The sequence below is a fragment of the Lynx canadensis genome, chromosome A2 (genome assembly GCF_007474595.2).
Source record: "Lynx canadensis isolate LIC74 chromosome A2, mLynCan4.pri.v2, whole genome shotgun sequence".
Lineage (NCBI taxonomy): Eukaryota > Metazoa > Chordata > Mammalia > Carnivora > Felidae > Lynx > Lynx canadensis.
The window spans coordinates 165,689,337-165,712,860 of record NC_044304.2 but is presented as its reverse complement, the minus strand read 5'-3'; the positions used below and the strand labels follow the sequence as shown (position 1 = coordinate 165,712,860).

Here is a 23,524-nt window from a genome sequence, read left to right as displayed (position 1 = left end):
TCCCGGTTCTACTGGGAACCAACACAGCGGTCTGTCCTCTGGGAAAGAGCAAGCAATCTGCCTGCAAACTTCAAGCCAGGGTTTTGTGGACCCTGACAAGTACTTCATGAAGCTAATGTCCTGTAAACGTTCCTTTTGTTCCCTCAGAACCCTTTTAAAAACAGCTTTACGGGGGTACAACTGATATACAAAGAACAGCCCATATCTCGTGTGTACAGTTTGATGAGTTCAGACACATGTGAACATCTGTGACACCAAGTTCACAGTCAAGGTAACAGACCTATCCAACGTGTCCTGGTGTCCTGATAACTTTTAAAAAATTTTTTAATGTTTATTTATTTTTAGAGAGAGAGACAGACAGAGTATGAGCAAGGGAGGGGCAGAGAGAGAAGGAGACACAGAATCCGAAGCAGGCTCCAGGCTCCAAGCTGTCAGCGCAGAGCGCGGCACGGGGCTCAGACCCGCGAACTATGAGATCATGACCTGAGCCAAAGTCAGACGCTCAACCGACTGAGCCGCCCAGGCGCCCCTTGTGTCCTAATAACCTTTAAGAAGGCAGTAGTGATCAAACACTTAATTCTGAACCTGGGTGGTCCCCCCTTCAGTTGATGTGGGGAGCGGAAGGGATGAGAAACTCATGCCCCATTTTTTCAAAAATACTTCACGAATGGCCACATTTCCACTGTGTGTGCCTAAATCTTGGTCTTGACACATTCTTCCAAAACACCGGCAATCCTGGCTTTTTATACTTATTTCTATCCATTATCACCATCCATTACCACGATCTCCCCACCACGTGGCAGCTCCCGGACTTCTGAGAAGCCCTCCAGGACTCTATGGAATGGCTAATTATCAGGTGGCTCGTCAGGACAAAGACTCCTGAGGGGCGCCTGGGGGCTCAGTTGGTTAAGCGTCCACTTCGGCTCAGGTCATGATCTTGCGGTTTGTGGGTTCGAGCCCCACATTGGGCTCTGTGCTGACAGCTCAGAGCCTGGAGCCTGCTTCGGATTCTGTGTCTCCCTCTCTCTTCCCCTCCCCTGCACATGCTCTGTCTCTGTCTCTCAAAAAATAAATAAATAAACGTTAAAAAATAAAAAAAATTAAAAAAAAAGGACAAAGCCTCCCGAGTCCTTCTTTGAAGAAAAAAAAATAAACGAGCACATCTTTAATAATGTGGCTGAGACAAGAACTAACCAGTTTGTAAGGCCTTTCTGGGAAGAAATTACCAGTATCTTGTCTAGAAACTCTTCCCCTTAAATTTGGAGAATGGAATCCAGTGGAGGGTGTCACTTTTTTCTTAGAAGTGAGACAAATAAGCCCAAATATTCTAGAGAAAACGAGAATATGACCAGGTTGGCTGGAGTTTGGCAAGAAAGTCACCCGGGGCAATAGCAGGTGGTCTGCCCGGACGAGAAACTCAGGAGACGTGGAAGACTGTCTTTAAGGTTTTAAAGAGCTTCATGAAAGTGTGAGCAGGTCTGTTGTGAGCATGAAAGTGTGAGCAGGTCAGCACAGTGATTCCGCAATTCTTCACAGTACTCAGTGCTTATCACAACAAGTGTTCTCTTTTTTTTTTTAATGTTTTTTTAAATTTATTTTTGAGACAGAGAGAGACAGAGCATGAGTGGGGGAGGGGCAGAGAGAGAGGGAGACACAGAATCCAAAGCAGGATCCAGGCTCTGAGCTGTCAGCACAGAGCCTGATGTGGGGCTGGAACTCACGGAGTGTGAGATCATGACCTGAGCTGAAGTCGGCCGCTCAACCGACTGAACCACCCAGACGCCCCAACAAGTGTTCTCTTAATCCTATTTCCACCCTCACCCCCAAGCCCCTGCTTGATTTCCCATCTCCTGTCTTGTTCACGGATTTTATCAGGCACTACTCCAGTGACCCAGCATCTTCCCAAAGTATCTAAATTCCTGCCTGGTCTCTGTTCCCACCCGTAAGGCTAACGGTTCAGAGAATTACAAGCCTTGGTGTTGGAGTGAGTGATGACAGAAACTTTCCTGAATGAACCGATCCTTCCCAGAGACGCAGCTTCTTGTCTCAGGAAGGTCATGATCGCCCCATGTTCACGTTCTAATGACTACATTTGGCACACACTTCCACAAACCTTGCCAACTTATTTTATATCATTTCCATGAAGTTAAACCTCTTCTTGTAATAATTTTTAAAAACTGTTTTTTAGAGGACCACAAAGAACTAAGTACAACTGAAACAGTAAAAGTACAGATATCTAGCTTCGATGACATAAGACAAGTAGTAGGAAATAGGAACTCAATGTTCCTCGTGTTTCCCTGGTTGGGTGCCTTTCCTTCCCCCACGAGATGGAACTTAAGATTTAGCGAAACAATCTAGGCAAGACTTAAAATGGAGGAAACACAGTTGTCAGTTTCAAAATTCAAAAGTAATTAAAAATCCTTAGGATTCACTCCTTACATCTCAACTTCTTTCCTTCAACTCGTCTTCCGCAAAACTTTTTACATTTGCGAGAGCAGAGACGGTGCCGTCCTCCTGAACCTGCAGTCTCTTCAAACGTCTCGTTCTGCTCTCCACACCACGCCCAACCCTGGCTCATTCGCTTGTGACCAATCCCCACTGTCTAACTTATTTAATGGACAGTGTTTCTCTCATCCTGTGCCCTTCACATATGATGCTTGAATTTCAGCGGTGAGTGAGTAGTGAGTATAAAACAATCTGGTTCAAAATGGGGATCCATCGACACAAATGTCTTCTACTTCAGAGACAAATAGTAACGCTGTCAGTTGTGACTCTATGTTTCCAAATATCAATCTCGAGAGCAACTCTGACATCCAGAAATAGCTGTGTAATTCTTTTCTTTTTTTTTTTTTTTTTATCATTTCCTTCTGTCTCCACTTGGACATTTCAATTCAAGTAGCATGCCCATGTGTCTGAGGCTCATCTTGCGGAAACAAATGAAACCCATCCCTGGTGCTGCTATGGAAGGATGCAGAGGAAGTGATCGATAAGGACTTCCTTCCGAACTGATTTTCAAGGGCACACACCTGTGTGCGCTGGCTTCCTCCCCAACTCTGTCACATCCCTTATGTCTAATTGGCTGGTCACTGAGAAAAAGGTGTGGGATGTCCATACCAGTCCCGCAAGCCCACGTACTCCTTCACTGCCTTTCCTATTTTGTTGTTCTGCTAGGACTTTCTGCTGACTCACTCCTGATTTTGCTTGAAAACACAGCATTTCTTTTTTTTCTTGCTCTGTGTAACGCCTCCTTTTCTCATCTGACACGCTACCCATCAGACCAGCCTTGCAGAGAGGCAAGACAAAAAGAGATAAATCTTATTGACGTTTTTGTAAGTGTTTAGAAATTTACAAAACATTTTTCTATATCTTTTAACCTGACCTTCCCAACAACTGCTCCTGTGGCTGAACTGGCTTCTCTTTATCTTTTTTTTTTTAACCTTTTTTCTTAATTTTTATTTATTTTTTAGAGAGAGACAGAACATGAGCGGGGGAGGAGCAGAGAGAGAGGGAGACACAGAAACTGAAGCAGGCTCCAAGCCCTGAGCCGTCAGCACAGAGCTGGATGCGGGGCTCGAACCCACCAACCGTGAGATCATGACCTGAGCCGAAGTCGGACGCTTAACCGACTGTGCCACCCAGGTGCCCCTCTTTATCTTTTAAGTTAAGCAACTGAGGCTCAGAGATGCAAACTGGTGGGTCCCAGGTCCCACGTTGTCAAAGGAGGAGAAGTGGGAGGCTCATGTCTTTTCACATTTTACTTAAAGTTGTTTCCACTACGACATGCTGGTAAGAAAGCTTCTCCCGCACTATAGCACCTTTTCTTTACCATTCTGGAAGGCTCTCCTCATGAGGGATTGATCCTCAAGATGGGAATGATGCGAGAAGATTAACCCCCGAGCCACACTGTGCCAACCTGCTGAAAGGCATCAGTGGTCAGCCAATTGAAATGAAGGCTTCAGAGAACAGCACCGAATCCAAAACAGGTCGTGGGGACAGGGAGAAAATGGAAAGAATGGAAAGCCCAAGGAGATGACAAGGGGAAGCCAAGCAAGCTTGCGTCCAGCACACCCAGGTGGAACTGTCTGTACCACGTGACGTGCAGCTCCCCCCACAGCAGCTCATGGAGTATTTCGGGACCCTGACCCCCGGTCTCTCGTGACACCGAAGGTCAAGTGCCCTGGACTCACTTCCAACAACAGGAACTACAAAGAGTTCCATTCTCCCCTGCCTTGCTTCTCTGGCACGTTTTGTAGTGTTCTCATTTCCTTATCACATCTGTTACTACGATCACGTCGGCACATGTCTTACCCCTATGTGCCGGGTGGGAGTTAGTGCCCTGAGAGTCAGTAGCCATTTATAACCTGCCAAGTGCAGCTTCTCACAAAGCCCCTCGCCTGGGTCTCTGCCCCACTGGCTCCCTTCACTCCTGGCTGGGAGATGTCGGGCAGAGTAGGGCAATGTTAGTTTCTCAAGAAGCACATGGCAAGAGAAGTTCAACAGAGGCGGCTGTCAGGACAAACTCTTGGTGCCCAGACAAGGTCCCCACCAGGACTCTGCAGCCTGGAGGTAGGCAGTGAAGCACTGAGTCCCACGGCTCCTATGGGAGCTGAGCTGTGAACGGAGACCCAAGGGCTACCGTGTGTGGGCACCGCTGAGGCTGCTTTGTGCTGAGAGGGGTTTAGAGGCTGTGCTGGGGCACTAACAGCAGTGGCAGGGTCTGCAGTAGGTGGTGAAACCACACCGCGTGGCTTCGGGAGAAGCTCCAGATACCCAGAAGGCAGGGCACTCCAAGTAGCTTGTATCGAGCTCCTGGGCAGGGCAGTGTTGGTTTCATAAATGGGTGGACAGCGTCACAGGAGGCACTGGTTTCGCAAAGATGTTCTTGTTAAAAAGACTCAGCGCCTGGGTGGTTCAGTTGGTTAAGCAGCTGACTCTTGATTTTGGCTCAGATAATGATCTCATAGTTCATCAGATTGAGCCCCACATTGGGCTCTACGCTGACAGTGTGGAGCCCGCTTAGGATTCTCTCTCTCCTCTGTCTCTGTCCCTCCCCCTGCTTTTTCTCTCTCAAAACAAAGAGCTAAACATTAAAAAAATGAAATAGAACAGGAAAAAGAAAACACTGTTTTCGAGTATATAACAGAGGAAGAGTATTATTTTGCAAAATTCCATTTCAGTTCTGTATGTGCATTTGAACACTAGCTCAAGATGTAAGATGTACTTCTTACTGTCTTACCATGTGTCCCAATCAAAAACTTTTGGGCATGGGGGTTATTTGGCAGGGGGTCCTCCAAGTGTAATGGGTTGAATTATATCCTCCCAAATTCATATGTTGAAGTCCTCATCTTAGATTTTACCTTATATAGAAACCGGGTCTTTACAGAGGTAATCTAGTTAAAACAAGGTCATCAGGAGTGGAGAGCCCATCCAATATGAGTAGTAGCAAAAGAGGAAATTTGGACCAAGAGACGGACACATACAGAGGGAAGACTGTAGAAAGACTTGGGGAAAGCACCGTGCAATCAGAGGATTGGGCGATGGGTCTGTCTGTCAGCCGAAGGGTGCCAAGGATAGCCAGCCACCACCAGCAGCTGGAAGAAGGAAGGAAGGATTCTCCTCTCCAGGCTCCAGAGAGTCATGGCCCTGCCCTCACCCCGAATGCAGACTTCTGGCTTCCAGAGCTGTGAGCAATTTCTGCTGTTCTAAGCCACCCAGTTTTTTTTTACACGTTGTTACAGCAGACCCTAGGATCCCTCTACACCAAGTATGCTCCCTGTCAGCATCAATATCATCCAGGACACCTTGTTAGAAGTACAAATCACCCCACGGAACTGCAGAAGCTGGGAGGGGAACTCTTGCCATGTATGTTTCAACAAGACCACCAGGCGATTCTGTTGTGTTTAAGGTTGGAGAACCTTCCAGAGTGTCGGTTCAGCGTTCCTCACTCCTGGAATGTGGCTCCTTCGATTCATGAAAACATAGTGAGGACCACAGGAACAGTGGTCAGGACTCAACTGCTGAAAAATCACACTGTCTAGACACATCATCAAATACAAGGAGGCTGTGCCAACGCCACCCACCCACAAATGCTATGTAATCAATGCATTCAGAACATCACGTCCCAAACGTGATAAACCCAGATTTTCACAATCATCGGTCTTTCATTGAAAAAATTCATTGTTTTGGTACCTGATGAAGTAAAAACAAAGCAGAGCAGTTGTGTTTTTTCACATGTCCTTAGTTCTCTCTGGAAGAACAAGCTTGTGGATGGAGCGGTGGGTATTACAACCTCGTCCAGGGGTCTCATCAACCCCTCACAGAGACCTGCCACATAACCTCCCCTCCTATCTGTTTCCTCATTTAGGTCAGAGGGTCTGTCAATTACCAAAACTTTCCTACACCGTCTGCACCAGAGAGAGACCTACCAGCATCCATTCCAACGGCAGTAAATCTAGAGCTGGGTAACCGCTTTCCTTCTGAAAGTCACTGGTAAGAATATGAAGCCAAGCATCCGACTTCCCCAGAGTGATAGAAAGAAAGCCTGGTTCCCTCTGCAGGCCAGCCTCATGATAGACATCTCCTGCTGTTTTCTAATTATCTGCCTGATGTCGAGTCCCTCAGCCCCACCACCCCCCACCCCTGCCTGAAGATGTGCCAGGGCGAAGCAAGAGAGCTCCAGGACGGGAAGGAGTTTTCCCAGTTCCTCATTACCTGTGTGTCTTTGTGGCCCTCTTTCCTCTGTGCCTGTGATTCCGGATGACCTCGTTCACCACTATGCACCTGGAGGCTCAACCACCCACCCTGCCCTTCTCTGCGGCCCACTGGCTGGCATACCTGCCCACTTGCGGGACAGAATGCCCATTATGGCTCCTGCCACATGAAGCCAGCCTTCTTCCTGGTTCTCTTGCCCTGACCATGACTTCTCAGGGATGATCTGAAGACGGCCTTTTCAGTTTCTGACTCACCACTTTCTCTTCCCCTTTTAAAGTACTGACCTGCCCCTTGGTATTGGTTTGTATTTATCCATGGCCACACTGCACAAGTGTGCATAAGTGCGTCCACTCTGCACAAGTCCCCCCGGCATCCATGCAATGGTGATTTCATCGCTGACTGTGGTGTCCACGTTGTTCCATTCGTCGAGGTGGGATCTATCTTTACAAAGTAAAATATGGGGCATATATTCAGCCCTGGCCACCTGTGCCTGTCTCTGTCAGATTTTCCAGTGTTTCTCACACATCGCTGATGATGAGGGTGCTTGTATCTATGTGGAGTTTGACAGGCTTCTTCTTGGGGCACCCTGATGCCTTGTGTCAGGCTGGGGCCAAGGAATCTGTGTTCCCATCGAGGGGTCTAGTTATCTGTGTGCAGAGCAGCTGGGGACCGAATCATGTCTGAGCACGGTCTTGAGTGACCCTACCATCCCGGGCAGCGCTGGGGGCAGGCGCTGAGTTCTGACACCTCTTCTCCACAACTGTGTTCCTTATACTTTCTTTTGTCTGTCTTTTTGAAATAAGCCTTTTTGGGGTACCTGGGTGGCTCAGTCGGTTGAGCCTCTGACTTAGGTTCAAGTCATGATCTCACGGTTCACGGGTTCGAGCCCCGCGTTGGGCTCTGTGCTGACAGCTCAGAGCCTGGAGGCTGCTTCGGATTCTGTGTCTCCCTCTCTTTGCTCCTTCCCCACTCACGCTCTGTTTCTCTCTCTCAAAAGTATACCATTAAAAAATTTTTGGGGGCCCCTGGGTGGCTCAGTCGGGTAGGCTTCCGACTTCAGCTCAGGTCATGATCTCACGGTTTGTGAGTTCAAGCCCCGTGTCAGGCTCTGTGCTGACAGCTCAGAGCCTGGAGCCTGTTTCAGATTCTGTGTCTCCCTCTCTCTCTCTGACCCTCCCCCGTTCATGCTCTGTCTCTCTCTGTCTCAAAAATAAATAAACGTTAAAAAAATTAAAAAAAAAATTTTAAATATCACATTAAGGTCAAAGAGCATAAACCTCCAGTTATAAGATGAATAAATTTTCTGGGGGTTTAACATACAGAACAGTGATTATAGTTAATACCGTATTATACACTTAAAAGTTGCCAAGAGATGGGGCGCCTGGGTGGCGCAGTCGGTTAAGCGTCCGACTTCAGCCAGGTCACGATCTCGCGGTCCGGGAGTTCGAGCCCCGCGTCGGGCTCTGGGCTGATGGCTCGGAGCCTGGAGCCTGTTTCCGATTCTGTGTCTCCCTCTCTCTCTGCCCCTCCCCCGTTCATGCTCTGTCTCTCTCTGTCCCAAAAATAAATAAACGTTGAAAAAAAAAAAAGTTGCCAAGAGAGTAGATCTTAAATGTTCTCACCACAGGAGAGAAGTGGTACTTATGTGACAGGATGAAGGCTGTTAGCTAAAGCCGCCGTGGTAATCGTGGGGCGATATGTAAGTGTATTGAATCAACATGCTGTCCACCTTAGTTACACGATGTTATATGTCAATTATAATTCAGGGAGTCTGGGGGAAAAAAAACTTAAAAAAATGAAACCAAGCATCACGTTAGTGATGTCTTTTAGATTACTTTGGATGCGGTCAAGAGGCGGCTGCCACGGTGCACATCAGAATGAGAGCACAGCAGTGGCACCCGGTGACAGTTGTCTCCAACATAGTTGCCAGCAAGTTTCAAGGCTCCACAACACAAAGAGAAATACCCCCTTGACTCACTGCAGCAACAGACCTTTGTGTGCAGTGCACGGGCCAGGCCACCATCCCTCGGGTGTTAGTACCGGTCAGTTTGTGCCAAATGAACAGGCAGGGGCTGGAGACTTTCTGCAAATGGTTGTGAGACTCCCCAGTGTGAAAGCCACATCTCGGTGGAGACAGCATGAGAGCAGAGCAGGGTGGCCCGTGCTGAAGCAGCCCAGTGCCATCGAGGTGGAGTGTCAGGGGACCAACCCGACTGGCCCACAAAAGTGTGTTCTCCCAGTCGCACCCGATCCAGGGACTTCTACGGCAGCTGAAATCCATCCCTCTGTAGCAGAAACCCAGGATTCTGTACCCAAAGTTGTTTGAGCTAAACATTTATGATTCTTAACCCGCAGAACCCCTTGAAGCAAATCCCTTTGTGGGTAAGACAGGCAATTAACTAAAAGGGATAAAAGCGATCTGAGAAGACTCTGGAATGCAATGAGCAAACATCAGCTGAGCGCGACGTCTTGCGGGCGCGGCCCCAGCTGAAACCGCACAGTCTGATGGTGATCCTGACAGCCTGCTTCCTCACGTCCACGACCGCTTCTGAAGGCTTTGTTCTCTCGTTCACGTTGCTGTGTTTCCCACGCATGTCCTGCCAGGTTTTATGGGAGGCCACGTGTGGGCTTCCTCCCTGTTGCCCATCTCAGAGATGGCTCGTGTCTCCTCAGGGCTTCTGCTTCTCGAGAACCCCCATACTCCAGCCTTTCTCCTTTGCTTGTGTGTCAGAGGCCTTTGACGTGCCAGCAGCCAAACCAATGCTTCCAGCCTCTGAGATGGGCAGCTACTGAGGACATGTGCGCTCGCGGCCGGAAGAGAAGGCCACGTCTGGTACTGTCTTCCTGCTCTGGTCGCAGCTCGCTTTCCATCCCCTCAGCTACCCGCAGCTGGAAGAATCGAACCTGTGAGCGACAGGCTAGTACCTGTGTCATCACCACTGGGAGTGGTTCCAGGAAGTTCAGTGTGTCCTGTTAGACACCACACACACCTGGAGATCTGGAACATTCGGCAACAATCTCCTGCTGGCACAGAACCTATAGGTAAGCGGAGGTAGTCAGGTACAACCAGGGGCCTCCCTACATTTCCAGAATGGCTCAATCTGGCCGTGATTACCATCATAATCAGTCTGTAATGTCTTCTTGATATGGAATTACCAAATATGAGGCTAGAAGAAGTGGAATGATCGATAGTTACACTGGGAAAATAGGCACAAGCTTTGTCTGGAACAATGTGTTCCAGATAAACCAGGATATTTGTTCTTCCTTGTTATCATTCCTTTGCGAATGATCCTACCGGCTGGCAGAATAATAAATTATTTTCTCAGTTCAAGTAGGGGAAGGCACTTATTTAAGAAGGAATTCAACAAGGAGCTGATAGATGAGTCTAAAACCAGACAAAATAAGGAAAATGGTGGGGAAGCATGTTGAGCACGTCTCTGAGAAGGAATCAAACACCGGGAATCCGCACACACACACACCATCTTTGTACAGGTTAGGTCCTTGCATCACACGGCACGTGCCTCTTTCCCAAGCCTCGGGGTGGACGTCACAAGCAATGCTCGTCAGCAGGTGCTCTGTGTCTGGCTCGAGGGGAGCAGAGGGGGCACCAGGGCTGAGGGGGAACAGTGACCACAAGGCAGGAAGAGAAGCTTTGGGCATGATTATGGGGCTGGAGAGACCATTTGTCATCAAGTCAGAAGAGGTACATGAAGGTCTGGAAAGCACATCCTGAAACAATGTTGAAACAGCCCTGTGATCGACTGGGAACACACAGGGTGAGGATGTGTGATCACTGCAGAGGATTTAATGTTTTAATATGCCGTGAACACAGTACAGACACATTCTCAGCAATCTCCCACAACAGGCTGTAGTTGCTGGGAGAAGCGAAAGAGATCAGACCCTCAACTTCCCTGACAGGGACAGAAAGTAGAGGGAACTTTTTTTGTTTGTTTTAATTTAGGTGCCTATCCTTGGGAACAAACAAACAAACACAGGGCTACAGATGGGGTGGGATTTCATTTACTTGTTGGTTCTAAAAATAAACCGTATGTTCATCCATGAATGTCCCGATATTCCTTGGTCTTAGACTATCTCATAGTTGAGGACATTCTAAGGAAAAGTACAGGTGATCTTAAAAAAGGCATTCATGTGATTCAGTAAGAGTCATCTGCCACTATGGATGGGGAGGAATTCACCAAACTGATCTGGGATATTACTATCTGGTGTGTGGCTCTATCCTGTGTAGGAAGACAGGTTTGTAAAAAATAATTACTTATTATTTTTGAGACGGGGCGGGAGGGGAGGGGCAGAGAGAGGAGACAGAATCTGAAGCAGGCTCCAGGCTCTGAGCTATCAGCACAGAGCCCGACGTGGGGCTCGAACCCACGAACTGTGAGATCATGACCTGAGCTGAAGTCGGACGCTTAACCGACTGAGCCACCCAGGCGCCCCTGTACCATTTCTTTAATTTTTTTAAATACTTATTTTTGACAGAGAGAGAGAGAGACAGAGAGACATGAGCAGGGAAGGGGCAGAGAGAAAAGGAGACACAGAATCCGAAGCAGGCTCCAGGCTCTGAGCTGTCAGCCCAGAGCCCAACGCAGGGCTCGAACTCACTAACTGTGAGATCGTGACCTGAGCCAATGTCGGATGCCTAACCGACTGAGCCACCCAGGTGCCCCAGGAAGACAGTTTTATGCCTGCTTTTATAATTATTGATAACTGTACTTTCTCTGTGCCTGCTTGGGTAGTAAATTATAATGTAACAATGGCATTATATTTGGTAATTTCAATCAAGAAGACATTACAAAGGCTGACTATGGTAATAGTCACATATGCCAGATTTAGTCATTCTTGAAATGTAGGGAGGCCCCTACTTGTACCCGATCACCCGTTTACCTATGGGATTGTTGCAAATACAGGTGCGAACTGCACATGAACGAATGGAAGGGAGTGTGCCTTCCGACTGCCGATAGACAATAGTTGTTGCTTTTAGCACCGCAGAGAAGATTCTACACGCAGTGTCAAAAGAAAAAAAGCTCATGCAGAGCAAAGGCATCCTTGAGATGATTCCTGTAATGCAGAGGGAAAAAGTTCAGCCGCCTTGCGTCATTAAGATTGTTGATGTGCCTCCCATCCTAATTGGCAATTCTGTGTGTACTGAAATTTTGTGTTCTACACAAAAGGGCTCTAAATATATCTTCTGTTTTTGACAATTCCAAAAACACTGGAGGAATCACAGTATGTTTTGCCTTTGATACCAATTTTAAGCCAGGGTTAGAAGAGAGGGAGGTGGCATTTTAACGCCTGGCGCTCAGATGCTGGGTGATTATGATCAGGCTGACATCAAAAAGTGATCAGTCACCACTGACTATGCGTTTGCCATATGCTTCAGGTCCTCTAATGAGCATTTAAGGAAGAATCCTTCCATATTTGGACGGTGTTGCTGAATTCTGTACAGCTTTTCCCTGAGCTAAAAATACTTTAGTTGATTAGCTAGTACAAGTCTTCAGGACTTACCAGATGGCAACTTAAGGCTTCTAAAGAGCTGAGTTCTGCAGCAGAGCTTTTCAAGAGGTGGCCTGTGGACCACTCGCTTGCACTGGAATCATCCAGTGTGCTTGTTAAAAATGCAGATTCCTGGGTCCACCCCAGATTTACTACATTAGAACCCTTGGGGCTTTGAACGTGAATGTTGACAAAGTGGTGCAGATATGTGAGCCAGCCAGCCGAGGGGAGCACACCAGTTGAGAACCTGTGTCCAAGGTATTTGGCTTGCAAACCCGGCTCCACTTAGAATTATGTGGGACCTTTGAGTAAGTACTGATGCACAGGCCCCACCATCAGAGCATCTAATTTATTAGATCACTGCCGAGCGATTCTAACGTGCAGTGGGTACGTGCAACCCTTTCTGAGTATAACGTTCAGTGCTACTGCATATCCACACATCTATATGCGTGAGCTCGTACAAAATGAAGGTCGCTCGCCGTTGGTTCTCTGCTGTCCATTTCATCGCTGAAGGTTGTCAGGACCTTTCCAGACTTTCCACCCACAGTGCTAAGCTTCTCGGTCCATCACCAGCCACATGTCGAAAATATTCCTTGGCCAGAGAGCGTGGGTCAGGGCACCCACGGGCATGTTTGCATGTTGCCGGTAGCAGGTGAGGTACTGTGCATACATCCTTCTCATTAGCAGAGCCCTGTTTTCATGTCTAATCAAAGGAGAGAAGTAGCACCTCAAACCTGAACTCCACTGGAATTACTGCTTAGGACAAAGCGGTGATAGGTAACGACGTTAAGCTTAGGTTGACTTAAAGATATAGCAGATGAGTAATAGGTGGCAGATGACAGACTTTGGGGACATGAACCTGGAGGGCACCTGCCCCAGTGTGAGGAATACCGGGGTCGGGATGAACGCCATTGACAGGGGTTAGCCACCAGCTGCATCACTTTTGGTGGGGCAACCTTGGGCAAAGTGCAAACATGCTCTGAGCCTCAGTTTCCTCATCTGTGAAATGGGCAAAATATAATTTAGCTTATATGACTGAAGTTACAAGGAGATAATTCATACAAAGCATTTATTAGGGAGCAGGCATGTGCTGAGTTCTCAATCCCCAAAGAGCAGCCATGGAAATTCCCCACCAGGGGGTCTAGAGGTCCTGCCTTTGGGTGACAGCGTGGCTCTGAGCACGTCATAAACTCCTTGGCTTCAGTTTCCACATCAGCCAAATATAGGATCATACAAGAATATTCTAAGTGCCAACCTAGATGATGTCCAAGGTACCTCTCAGTACTATGATTTTGAAGTTCTATCTTATCTTATCATCTTATCTTATCTTAATTGATTTTTGAAAGAGAGAGAGAGACACACACAGTAGAGCCAGAGAGGGGCAGAGAGAGAGGGAGACATAGAATCCGAAGCAGGTTCAGGCTCTGAGCTGCCAGCACAGAGCCCAACGTGGGGCTTAAACTGATGAACTGTGAGATCATGACCTGAACTGAAGTCAGACTGAGCCACCCAGGCGCCTCTTGAAATTCTAGCATAATCCGTGGAACAGCAAACAGAAGGGGAGGATGAGAAGGACATGAGGAAGCCAGAATCGGATCCAGTCACGGATCACTGGCCGCAAGGAGGCTGGTTTCTCTGAATCCTTGGTCCAAGATCTCCATTCAGCACCTCAGCGAAGCCTTTTCTCATCCCAAGGAATCTTGCTGAGTTCCTCCAGGACAAAGGGCACATGGCCCTGGAAGAGCCCACTGGGGGCCTCTTTGCTTGTGAGGAAAGTTAAGGTGCCCCTTCCCACAGGATACATTTCCAGAGCGATCCAGCTCTGGAAGCTTCCAGCAGTCATCCTATTGCTGTACAAGAGAAAAGAGCTGGAGAATGCAGGCAAGACCAAGCCCCAGAGGAGGGAGAGAGAAACCAAGTCCTGGGCCCGTGGTTCTGCCCACCTCACGCTGGACTGCTTCCTCAGGCTGAGCCTTCCCTCCTCACGCAAGCCACTCAGGGCCAAGTTTTCCTTCCCGGGAAAAGAGAGCGTGGCATGGGTCAGTCTCCTGAGGAGCTTTGTCCTCCGTGCTTTCCAGAACTCTTAAACATCCTCTCTTTCCCCAAACTGTCTTCCATTGGTGTGGACCCTCGAGCGTTTCTTTAGTCTTCTAACCAGAATGGTTCACGATTTCCAGGGGTGGGGGGACAGCTATGGAGGAGGTCTTCATTACTTTAGACACCAGTGACACTCAAGCAACCAATACCTGCCATGTTGGCTCTCTTACTACTGCTGACACCTAAATCTTCCCATCAAGTCAGCAAATGCTCACTGAGCAGTCCCCAACAGGCCAGCGCCGTGGTCGGTGGGGAAGCTCACTGACATCTGTTCTGGACTGTCAGATAAAATAGAGCCAAGGTCTGGTTTCGGTGTTCATCAGGAGGTCTTACCTTAGAGGGCTCGACATCCCCAACTGTCTGATGCAACGTTATGTCCATAATCAGACTGCATGACCCTAAATGTTCATTTCCATTCATAAGATGGAGATGGTACCATGATCAGAACACCGAACACCACAATTCCAGGATCCTTGAACCAACGATGCATTTTGGGTCCCCAAAGAAAACGCCTCCGTTTCCAGTGTGGGCCATGGGGCAAAGTGAGATTCGTGTCGAGATAACGAAGAGTCTGCCTCCTGTCCCTCCTGTCCTCGCAGCTGGCTTGTCCTTTGTGTTAACACCACAGTGCTGGGTCCCCTGTATGAGTCCCCAGTATCCGGTGCCGGGAGCCAGGCTGTGATATCAGCAGCCACGTAGACATATTTTTCAAAGACGGTCCCAGTATCCCCAACTTGCAGCTGTGCTTTTCTTGGCTAAAAGTTATGGACTTTTGACTGGAAGTAATATTTTTAAGACTATAACATTAGGAAATGTATGCGTTTGCTTCTTTTGAATGTGATGGAATCTTTAATCTAGAGTCCATTCCAGGATGTTCTCTGTTCATGGATGCATCAAGGTGACACTGCTGCTTCTCAGGTGGGTAGAGACTGAGTTTCATCTATTTGAGCTCATGCTCTTCTTTTGTTTGTATTTACTCCGTTGACTTAGGTTGGACCGAGTTCTAGAGAAGAGAACCAACTTTCGTTTGGAGGAACTGATTCCCTGGTGTCCTCTGGTGGATTCGTTCACGCTCCAGAATCCCCAGCAGGCAGATTCCCTCCAGCCCATCTTCTTCCCTCCTAAGGCCTCAACCCAGTGTGTTGGCATTTTCAGACTCTTTCTAAGGCTGTTTTGGCCACCCCACCTCTTTCAACTCAAAAATAACAACGAGTTTGGAACTTTCTTGAGCTCACAATTTCATGGACAATACCTAGGAATAAATGTAACCAAGGAGGTGACAGACCTGTACTCAGAAAACTCTAAAACCCTGATGAAAGAAGTTGAAGACAACACAAACAAGTGGAAAGACATTCCATGGTCCTGGATTGGAAAGTCAAATATTGTTAAAATGTTGATACTCCCCAGAGCAATGTACAGATACAGTGTAATCCCTATTAAGATACCAACAGCATTTTTCCCAGAATTAGAGCAAATAGTCCTAAAATTTGTGTGGAACCCCAAAAGACCCTGAACAGCCAAAGCAATCTTGAGAAAGAAGAACAAAGCTGTAGGCATCACAATCACAGATTTCAAAGAATACTATAAAGCTATAGTAATCAAAACAGTATGGTAATGGCAGAAAAACAGACACATTGATCAATGGAAAAGAACAGAGTGCAAAAATAAACTCATGCTTTTACGGTTAATAAATCTATGACAGAGGAGGCAAGAATATCCAATGGGAAAAAGACAGTCTCTTCAACAAATGGTGTTGGGAAAACCAGGCAGCTACATGCAAAAGAATGAAACCGGACCACTTTCTTACACCGCACACAAAAATATACTCAAAATTGATTAAAGACCTAGGTGTGAGATCTGAAACCACAAAACTCCTAGAAGAAAATATGAGCTGCCATTTCTTGGACATTAGCCTTAGCAACATATTTATGGGTATGTCTTCTGAGGCAAGGGAAACAAAAGCAAAAATAAACTATTGGGACTATGTCAAAATAAAAAGCTTCTGCACAGTGAAGGAAACAACAAAAGAAAAAGGCAAGCTACTGAATGGGAAAGGATAATTGTGAATGATATATCCAATAAGAGGTTAATATGCAGAATACATAAACAATTTATACAACACCACCAAAAGCAACAACAACAACAACAACAAACCCCCCACCACACACACACCCGAACCAACTAAAATATGGGCAGAGGACCTGAATAGACATTTTCCTAAAGAAGACATCCAGATGGCCAACAGACACATGAAAAGATGCTCAACATCACTCATCATCAAGGAAATGCAAATCAAAACCACAATGAGATACCACCTCACACCTGTCAGAGTGGCTAATACCAAAACCACAAGACACAACAGGTGTTGGCAAGGACGTGGAGAAGAAGGAACCCTCGTACGCTGTTGGTGCCCTATGGAAAACGATATGGAGGCTCCTAAAAAAAAATAAAAATATAAATACCATATGATCCAGTAATTTCACTATGGGTATTAGCCAAAGTAAACAAAAACCCTAATTTGAAAAGATATGTGCACTGCTATGCTCACTGCAGCATTGTTTACAAAATCCATGATATGAAAGCAACCTAAGTGTCCATCAGTGGGAGAACTGATAAAAAAAATGTGTTGAGTATACATATACATGTTATATGTGTGTCTATATATATATGTGTGTGTGTATATATATATATATATATATAGGTATTTGTGTGTATACGTATATTTTGTGTGTGTGGCTGAGTAATATTCCACTGTGTGTGTGTGTGTGTGTGTGTGTGTGTGTGTGTGTATACATATATACAAAAATGACATCTTGCCATTTGGGACAACACAGATAGACCTAGAGCATATTATGCTAAGCGAAATAAGTCAGGCAGAGAAAGACAAATACCTTATCATTTCACCTACAGTGGAATCTAAAAAACAAAACAAATGAACAAAAAACAAACAAAAAACAGACTCTTAAATACAGAGGACAAACTGGTGGTTGTCAGAGGGAAGGCAGGTGGGTGGCTGGGCAGAATAGATAAAGAAGATTAAAAGGTACAGACTTCCAGGCATGAAATAAATAAGTCACAGAGATGAAGAGTACACCACAGGAAACGTAGTCAATAATCCTGTAATAATGTTGTACGGTGACAGATGGCGACCACACTTATTATGGTGAGCACTGAATCATGTACAGAATTGTCAAATCACTATGTTGTGCACCTGAAACTAATGTAACGTTGCATGTCAACTATCCTTCAATATAAAAAAATAAAATAAATATTAAAAATAAAAAAAAATAAAGGGGGTTTGGAACTTCATTTTTTAAATGTCTATTCATTTATTAAAATTTTTTTTAACATTTATTCATTATTGAGAGACAGAGAGAGACAGAGAGAGACAGAGAGCGAGCATGGGAGGGGCACAGAGAGAAGGAGACACAGAATCTGAAGCAGGCTCCAGGCTCCGAGCTGTCAGCACAGAGCCTGACACGGGGCTCGAACCCACGAGCAGTGAGATCATGACCTGAGCCGAAGTTGGACACCTAACTGACTGAGCCACCCAGGTGCCCCTAAATGTTTATTTATTTTTGAGGGAGAGAGACAACATGAGCAGGGAAGGGGCAGAGAGAGGGGGAGACACAGAATCTCAAGCAGGCTCCAGGCTCTAAGCTGTCAGCACAGAGCCTGAACAGGGCTCGAATTCATGAACCGCAAAATCATGACCTGAGCCAAAGTTGGACGCCTAACCGACTGAGCCCTCCAGGCGCCCCCGGTTTTGCAACTTTCTTAAGCTCCCAATTTCGTGAACGACTGTGAGCTGTTTGTAGCAGACAGTATTCGATTTTGCGAAGTTCCTTGGAGCATTCGATTCAGCTCTTAGAAGTGCAGATCTCTCAGTCTTGGCCTGGACCTGCTTCGTCAGTCTGTAGAGGGTGGGAATGAGAACTGGCTTCTTCAGCAGCCCCTGGAAAGGTTCAGATGTTCACAAATGCTTGAAGCCACCGGCTGACAGGACACCCAGCCAGACAGAGAATCTGTAGGTCAACTCCCTCGGCCTCCAGATACAGCCGCTTCCGGTGATGGGAACAGCTGGTGTCCCGTGACCTGGGTGAAGCTTTCCACGGCACAGGGACAGGCAGGCTTTCCCAGGGGGTGCTTAGCACCGAGGAAACCAAATCATGGGCTGCTGTGTGGGGCTGTACCTGAGGCATCCCAGGAAATGGCCAGTCTGCTTCTCTGCTTACAAACCTCCCGGGGAAGAAGATTCTCCAAAATCCGGAGGGGAAAACATCACGCTAAGTGCAATAACCCAGGCGCAGAAGCACGAAGAGTTGATGACCGTGTCTACACGAAGTAGCTAGACCAGGCAGGCTCCCAGAGGCTGCCTGGGCGGCTGTGTAAGGGCACAGGGGCAGTGTTCAGTGCGCGCCCAGTTTCTGTGGGGGATGGTCCCACGTGCTGTCTGCGGGCACAGGCAGTGGCAGGCGTCCAGCACCAAGGACGTGCTCAATGGCCGCCAGGATCCCACGAAGGGTTGAACTGAGAAATACACATATTTACCACATTAAGAAAAACTGGAAGCCTAAAATGGATCTCAATATTTTAAAGTTCATAACGTAACCAATCATGGCCACTGAGAAAGAAGTTTGAGGGCAATCCGGGATGAATAACAAATGTAAGGAAAGAGGGATTCTGTTATTTGTAGGGGCAGGTCTATTAGGTTTGACTCGGTGTTCGGCTCTGCTTTCTGGTGCCAGAAATCTATTCGTGATAAAGAGGGACAAGGACCCAGGCCTCCCTGCACACTCTGCTGTGCAGAAAAGTCAAAATGCCCCCATGGAGACGCACACTCTCGCTGCTGACCAGCGACCTGTCCGAGTGGGACGTCCAGCTGCCTTTGGCGCCCGACCCGGACCCCGCTGAGTGGAATCCTCTGCCCGTCGGCTCTCCCTGTGTCTGCCCAAGTAAACCTCGGACACAAGGGAGGTGAAGAACCGTTACCCTCATGCCACAGATGAGGAGCCTGGGTGCTCAGGGGTTTGCCCGTGGACATGAGGGCTGGCAGACAATGCTGGACACACTGTTCCATGTTGCGATTTTTGATCGAGGGCAAGTCCTTTCAATGAACGTGTACTAGAAAGGCCTTAGTGTTGCTGAGGCCTTCCCTGGTCTCTCCTCTGCTTTGTTGGCTAATAACAGTACCCTAGATGGTTAATGCTAACATCTCAGAATGCTTCAATTAAAGGAAACATTAACATTTTACGTTCACTCCCAGGAGCATTTTACTAGACGTTTCTACTGACTGCTTTGCTGTTGACATTATTTTAAGTACACGCCATTAAGGAACCCCCCGATAGTCCAGAATAACATTTGTTTTTTTTCCAGGGAAGGTAGGACAAATTTTGTCCGAGAAAAGAAAGCCGAGCCATAAAATCCAATAAACCATTTAAAAACAAGGCACGGCAATCTGTATGGAGTGTAGACGTGTTTCCCTCGCACGTGAATTCTGTCTGGAGAAAGAAGTTACATGAGGGCTTGCCAGACAAGGAAAAACGCAAACTGAATGGAATCCACCTTCCTCCCTGTTTCCCTTCAAGCGCCATAGGCTCATCTCATCACTACTGAGTTCAGACAGACTCCAACTCCGCCCGTAACTAAACCGACTTGACAAAAGGAAAGTCGCAGCCAGAACACAAGCTAGCCCTGTGTCAGCCCTACTTCTTTCGAGAGGGAAGGGGGAGGTGAGGAGAGCAAAGGACCGATGGCGCTCAGGACGGGGAGCAGGAAAGGAGAGGCCACAGGAAAGGGGAAAATGAGGAAGGAGCAGAGCCCAGGAGAGGGAGAGGTGGGGGGACAGCCAGGCGGGAGGACGAGGGAGGCAGAGAGGGCATCTGTGGCTGGAGAGTGGCCTTGAAGAGGCCGACTGAAAAGAAGGCACATGAAAAGAACAGACGTGGTCCCCGTCCCCCACCCAAGTGCATCACACCAGGAGCTGGCATGTGAGGTGTGGCGGCCCCCAGCTCCGTTCCCTCTGCTGATGGATGTGCTGCAAGGCAGCCTCACGTGTGTCTGATGTTCTAGCATTAACTCTGCGCTTGTCTGATGTTCTAACATTAAGGGAGAAGGGGGCAGGGCTGGCCAGTCCTCAAGGTTTTAGGAATAATAGACTTTGTTATCCGTTAGAAGCTTAGTCAACAGGAGGCACATCGAACAATGAGTCAGGAACACAGGGTCCTTGACAGACCACTGGTTAGCCTTGTGACCTTGAATAAGCCTCCGACCATTTGAGCCATTTACTTTCTCTGCCGTGTAAGGTTTACTACACCTGCAATCCCTAACTGGCCGGCTTATGGGCAGGGCCAAACAAAACACCCAATTACAATTTCAAAAGCAAGTTATCACCACACACCTCTCGGAACGGCTAAAACACAAAAGAATGACAACACCAAATGCTGGTAAGGATGTGGAGAAACTGAGTCACTCTCAAAGTGCAGGTGGGAAGATGATACAGCCTGTCTGGAAAATGGAGGCTGTCTCTTAAAAAACGAAAAATCCAATTACTAGGTGACCCAGCAACTGAATTCTGGATATCTATGCGAGAGAAACAAAAACTTAAGTTCACCGAAAACCCTGTACATGCATGTGCGGAGCAGTTTCGTTTGGAACAGCCCAGAACTGGAAACCAGGTGTCCGTCAGTGGGTAAATGATTAAATTGTTAGGTCCACACCGCAGACAACTGCTGGGCAGTACAAGGGGCACATGACCTATTGATAACTTGCGTGGATCTCTAGGAAATTAAGCGAAGTGGAAAACACCAACGTGGGAAGATCGCGTACTTTCTGATTCTGTTTATACGACATTCTTGGAATGACAGATTATAGAGATGGGCAACAGATAACGCTTGGAGGGTAGGGGAGGCCGGAGGAAAGGAGGAGGGTCCTCATGGTGGAAGTGCTTTGTATCTTAACTGTGGCGACATCGCACAAATCTATACATATGGCAAGACTGCACAGAACCACGCACACACATACACACACACACACACGAACTGTGGAAATCCGAATGAGACCTGTGGAGTGTCTCCATATCAACGTCCTCATTGTAATATTGTACTACACTTTTGCAAGATGTCACCATTCAGGAAAAGTGGGCAAATTGCATAAGGGATTTCTCTGTATCATTTCTTACAACGTCATGTGAATCACGTATCTCCAAATATAAAGCTTAATTTTAAAAAATCACAATGACACCCGAAATAAAGCACTAGCAGCCTTCCCAGAAGCCGCACTGCTAAAAACAAAGGCACCTGGTATTTATGAAGAATGGCCGGTTGAGTGCTGGTAAAAAAAAAAAGAATAAAATAAAATAAAAAAATAAATAAATAACTTCTCTGGGACATTTATGTGAGACAAGGAGGCAAGAAAGAATTTCTAGAACCAAGAGACAGAGTGTCGTTCATGGATACCCAAAGAGGTCCAGGGGGTAATTTTGGGGGGAAGGGAACTACAAAGATTTATGGAGCCCCTATTTTGCGTCAAGTGCTTCTGTTGACAGTGGAAATAATAAGACTCCTTCTGTCTTTATCTAGCTCCCAAGTTAGTGAGGGAAAGAGATATGTGTGTGTGTGTGTGTGTGTGTGTGTGTGTAAAAAGCAACATAATTTATCTGAGCGAACCCATGTATTTTATCAAAAAGATTCTACCTTATCTAGCCACAGTGGAGGAAGAACTATTAATTGGAATACCATTTACAAGACACATGTGAGTCACAAGTCATTAGGTAACAGTTTTGGGCACCACATTAGACCCTCTGCATAGTTAACTGCACGAAACCATTTATAATGTGTAATCATGGATACAAATCCGTCTCAGGCAAGTGGCCAGACAGGCTCTAGCACAGTAAATGAATCTAACTGGCCGCCAGCATGGGTTTAAAATATGCTTTAGATTCAGCGTTTGAAAGAACTGAAGAAAAGATGATTCAGCATCGATTTCTTACAAAGGCGAGTGGCTGGCAGTTGGAAATTACAATCTAGCGAGAAAGAGCCCAGCGTCACCTGAGCCGCTGGGGTGTAAAAGGCCGGTCAGATGGTGGATAAGAGTGAAAAACTCGTGTGCGCTCTGGAGAAAAGAGGGTCTGATGGAAATCCCAGAGGAGAGATGCAAACAGAAGTGTGTGCACATGCACACGCACGCACACGCACCGCACAGATACAGATAATGTGATAATGGAAACTGGAACAGCTTTTACTTGGGCTTCAATATGAACCCTGATGTAACATGGATGCAAAATCTTAAGCCCAGAGATCAAATACTGGCCAGAGACGCAATACACCATCACAGACCTCAAAGAAGAAATTTTCCATTAAATGGGAAACATTTGCTGCAAGAAATGACAAATTTATTGTCAAAAGTCAGTACCTCCAAGTGACAGGGGATTCAATTTTCAGCCCAACTTGTGCACTCCCTCCTCCCTTGAAGCTGTTCTTTCTTTGCACCCCGCAGAACACTGGGTAGATTTTCAGCTCGTTTCCTTCTCCTCACCTGAAATGCCTTCCCATCTGTATTTCTGGACAGGATAAATTCTCTTTTGTCAAGATCCAATTCCAAGTCTGTCTGTTAGGCGAAGCCCTGTGGAATTGCATGAACCACAATGCTTTCTGTTGCCTCTAAGGGGCTGCAGTGACTATTTCTATCACTCGTTTTACATTCAGTTTAGTTCACAGAAATCTCATCTCTTCGGTTGGACCATGGGGCAGTAAAAACAGGGACAGGACTTTCTTTCTTTCCCTTCCGGGGAGCAGAGTCGATTATGTTCACTAGTGTATATCCAGCATCTAATACCTCACCCGCAACATGACAGGTGCTCAATGAATACCTACTAAGCAAAGGAATGAATGAATAGATAGGTTGAACTGAGTTCCAGATGGCTATACATGACATGGGACACCAAGGGCAAGACAGACACTTTTGCGTTCCCAAGAGAATGCAAAAGGCAGTAATAATTTCTTTTTTAAAATCTCTTTTTTGATTTTATTTTGAGAGAGGGAGAGAGAGAGAGACAGAGCAAGTGGGGGAGGAGCACAGAGACAGGGGGAGAGAGAGAGAATCCGAAGCAGGGTCTGCGCTGTGAGGGTGGAGCCTGACAGGGGGCTTGATCCCAGTAATAATTCTAAAACTATGCAGTAATAATGCCTAAAAATATGCCAGGGTTAGA

General features: G+C 46.9%; 1 protein-coding gene across 2 annotated transcripts in view; it reads right to left on the bottom strand.

Annotated features, from left to right (window-relative positions):
- Window positions 1-23,524, bottom strand: part of DPP6 (dipeptidyl peptidase like 6) — a 729,761-nt gene that overhangs the window by 217,236 nt on the left and 489,001 nt on the right. The gene's annotated exons all lie outside the window — the stretch shown is intronic.